This window comes from Etheostoma spectabile, chromosome 17 (genome assembly GCF_008692095.1).
Source record: "Etheostoma spectabile isolate EspeVRDwgs_2016 chromosome 17, UIUC_Espe_1.0, whole genome shotgun sequence".
NCBI classification, from domain to species: Eukaryota; Metazoa; Chordata; class Actinopteri; order Perciformes; family Percidae; genus Etheostoma; species Etheostoma spectabile.
In genome coordinates, this window is record NC_045749.1 from 18346035 (window position 1) to 18350400 (window position 4366).

Below are 4366 nucleotides of genomic sequence, written 5' to 3' on the forward strand. Positions count from 1 at the left end.
ACACACACACACACACACACACACGTCATTATTCAGACAGAATGTAATCAATTTTGCATTCAATAAAAGTTGTTTTTGATTTGGGAATTATCTGTAATGGTAAAAAAAATAGTCAAACTGCAGCTTCCGTGTTGTTTTCCCTCATTTATTGATAAGTAAAAATAGTGTATATAAATCATTGGAACCCTCCAGCCATAATGAACCATCAGCCACTGTGAACATCTCATTAAGGATTAGGGAAATCCAGAATAAGAACATATACAGTCGACTTGGGAGTCTTAGCTATGCTGCCTTTTCTTTGTTTTTGTTGCCATGGCACTGGCTCGTCCATTCCTCACATTTCTCCCATGCATTTCACAGTCCAGATCGTGTTACTATTACTCACACTCTGTAACCCCCCCCCAAGTCTCCAGTGCACCAGAGTGCACCATCAGCACCACCGTGCCATCTGCAGACACACGACTCAGAGCAAAACCACTGGGTTTATCTGTCATCCAACAGACTGCGGCAGGTGAGGTGGCGAGCTGAAAAATAACCTTTTGGCTGGTTGTTCTGAGGAGCCAGAAAAAGTGAAACCCCCATCAGTAAAGAGAATACATTTTCAAAGAGAGACGCATCGTTCTTCTTGTTTTTGATGGTTGCTCTCATTTCAACGGCCTGCTGCTCGTTCACAAAACAATCATAATAGCTCATTGTGTGAAGGCTCCCTGGCTGGGTCAACAATAAATCTGGGATCTGGGATATTGATGCCGTGCACACTGAGTAAATGATACTGTGAAACAGTACATCTTAATTCCCTCTCTATTCAAGCATAACTGCATTAAACACTGTAATGAGGAAATTAGATTTGGGGTTTGGCAGCACCTGTAAAAGTAAAATATTATGAGAAAATGGCTTGCTGCTAAAAAGGTGTGCCGTTACTGCCATCCCCAGATGTAGCAGCTTTGCCAAAAATAGTCTTGTCGTGTCCTTCCATCTATCAGCGATGTGGTTGACTGCCTCGCTATAAGCAATTACTGCTCCAATTGGGCTTAATGACACAGAGATAGGCAGATCTGCAGCTCGGGGGAGCAGCGATGTGCTATTTATAAATCTTTAGAAAATCCACCTGACGCTGTTCCATCAAAGCTGTAGGGCCTCCAGTGAGAGAACCTTGATCCTGTTTGCCAGCCAGTGATTGGCTCAGGTGTTTCTCTGGTGGACCTGACCTGCATAGAATCCACCAACAGGAGGACAGTTATTACCGTCAGTTTTATCCGCAGCATCACTCTGAAAATAATTTCTGCGTCGTACTGATGAAACACCTCAGAGGTGAACTTCACTTACTGTACCTCGGACCTCAATCTGGTCTTTCCCCGGTATCTGTTGCAAACCGAAGGCAAAGTCATTCAGTGCTGAGTCCTGCTCAACTTGCATTGAGCTAATCATTCTCCTATTAAGGATATTGCCTGCGTCGGGATGTGCCATCCATCTTTTCCCGTCACAGCTCTCTCCAGCACATGACAGCTTCAGCGTGAGTATCCACAGACTGATTGATATTTCCATTGGCGTTGTGACTCGGGAATAATGGAAATGAATGACAACATGTGCAGACGTCTCTCAGGCTCTACATGCTACATTAGCTACTGCCATCGGAGGTTTTGCCAGAAGCACAGCTCTACTTCCTCTCTGCAAACGCCTCACAGGACATAATTTGGCAGCTACACTACCTTTAACATGATCACGCTTGCACTTGTATTTTTATGAATACACTTTGTAGAGGGTGTTTTGATAAATCAGCCAGCTGGGGTCTGAACAATGTGCTTATTATGGTCTGGGTTTGAGTCTTTGTCATCCCACTCTCTTTTTCATGGCATTGGGCTGCATCAAGTAATGTAGAAACTGTGGGACTGAAAGCAGCTGATACAACTGGCATTTTAGGGTTAAAAATCCTATTTTGGTGAGCGCCTTGGTAGCTCACCTGGTGGAATGTGCACCCACGTGCAGAGGCTCAGTCCTCGGTGCTGCGGCCATGTGTTCAGTTCCGATCCTGCAGTTCCCCTCAGCTCTACAGAGCGTCTTTCAGCTCATTGTTCTGGTTTTATGAGCTGCAACTTTGATGTTTTGGTTCACTCTCAACGCTCTCATCAATCTTATTGTCCATTTAGTTCATGTAGGTTCAAATGGTAAGGCAGGTCTATATGTGTATAATATTGCAATTATATTTTTTTGGTATGAGTTTCCTCATATGTAATGCAGTTCAACCATGACTGAAATGTAATAAAGAAACGGCAAGTTCAAAAGTATTTCAAATTTTTATTTTTAATTACAATTATAATATAGCTATGTGACTTTTGTACATGTAACTGATTAAGTCAATCATCAAATCTAGTCAACCGCAAGCCATGAACTACAGTCTACATGGAAACAAGCAAAATGCAGTGAGAATTAATACTGTATAAAAAAATCTTTTAAAACAGGCGGTTAAACCTTGGCGGCCATTTCCCAGAGGCCTGAAGTTATTTACCTCTGTCCAATTTGGAAAGGCTAAGCTGTCAACAGGCTGTGATCCTTTAAATGTCTGTAATTATCTGGCAAGAAAAACTGCAGGAAGACCGATAAGAAAGGCCGGCATCATCTATCATCATATGGCAATGGTTATAGAAAGATGTCCAACAAAAATGTCCTAATTTGAATACAATGAGACGGATGCTTCTTGGGCATGTGAATAATTAGTAATTATTAGTAAATTCAGATTCTTGCCTGACCATTAAAACCACAACAGACCGCAGATTGCAAATTTTCCAATATGCTCAGAGGACGGTTGCTTGTCTTTCACACTACCAGTTCACACACTCCATTTCTCTTTGCCAATTACACATTGCATTTCACCCACACACTTTTATCTGGAATCAACTGCCAAACCAGTCATGCTGCTAAGTCTAGTGTATTTCATCAAAATCCAGTCACATGTAATAGAATGGCAGGAGACACATAATTCAGAGCCATTCTGTGGAATACCAGCGGGATGACACAGTGGCATTTAAAACGAAATTTGAGTGCACTATAGAAGGCTTCATATGGTACGTCTAGCTGGCTGCAGCCACAGCCGTCATGAGAACAGGAGCCATATCTGATTGGTCATAAAGACATTGAATCAAAGGAATAGGAAGTAAAAGTAACTGTTTACAAATGTCAGGCTGGTCCTGACACACTTGTAAAATATAACATTACAGCAATTGGAAGATAATGGAAGGTGACTTTTACAAATGTGAAGAGGTGGCCTTTTCAGAAGGTATTTCATCAAGTGCAGCCATGGCTGTACTGATTGCCCAAGCCACTAGTGCATGCCAGATGTAATTCTTTCTATCAGGAGGCCAACCGGCTCTGCCCGCAATCAATCCAGATATCCAAAAGGCTGATATTTATTACATGACAATTCTTTCCTTGTGTCAAAGACAATGTTTGGAGAATGCAGGTATGGTTCTCATTCTGGACAAAAAAAAATACTACCTACATTTGGTGGAGGCACTAAATGATGGCTTTCTCAAAAACCAAAATAGACAGCATTTTGCTCAACTCACTGCAGTCTGCTTTTATACTGTGAACATACAATGAAATCTTCAGCATCTTCACAAGTCACTGGCAGGCGTTCGTGTGGAGTTGATTTATGCAATGATCAAAAAGAAAACCATGTAATGCATTCACCAAATGTGGGCAGGTTATTTTTTAATCAAACTATATTTTTCTACACAGCCTACTAGAAACCACACCTAACTACTATAGCAATGGCAGGCTAATCATCATCTAAATTAAAAGGAGGGCCTGACGTCTGTACTCAAGCTCCAAACAAGTTAAGGTTGAAAACTAGCCTGACTAGTACCAGTCTGGAAAACAGCTGCCTGATGGGGCTGAAAATTATACTGATGAAAGCATAATTACTCAAACCGTTGTGTCACTGGCAAGAAAAATCATTAAAATGAGGAGATTACAAATGCAATAGACACTAAAAAATATGCAATTGTTTAGGGTCTTCCCTATTCTCAGAAGGTGAAGAACTGCTATTTGATGGAGTGATTATTACTCCAACTCTGAGCAAACTCCAGGCAAACTCTCTGCTCCTCACCAAGGGGATTCTCAGGTGCTGCAAGCAAATCACTCCACCCAAGTAGCTGAAGTAGCAGCGCTTCACCTTCTGTGAATAGTTCCCAGTATGTATACGGTTAGAAGATGGCTGTGTCTCATGTGACCTTGTTATTTGTCCAAGCTGTGACTGTACAAATCACGAACATGTAAATAGGAACATGTTGGCATTATTTTGTCACTTATTGGGAGCAGTAGGCTACATGCAGTCGGGGGTAGCAGTAGCTCAGTCCATAGGGAGTTG

General features: G+C 41.8%; 1 long non-coding RNA gene across 1 annotated transcript in view; it reads right to left on the reverse strand.

Moving 5' to 3' along the window:
- The window catches only part of LOC116704836 (uncharacterized), a 21372-nt gene that overhangs the window by 136 nt on the left and 16870 nt on the right, over positions 1-4366 (reverse strand). The window contains exon 2 of the long non-coding RNA XR_004335791.1: positions 3589-3600. This is a non-coding gene — a long non-coding RNA (uncharacterized LOC116704836). The remainder of the gene's footprint in view (positions 1-3588; positions 3601-4366) is intronic.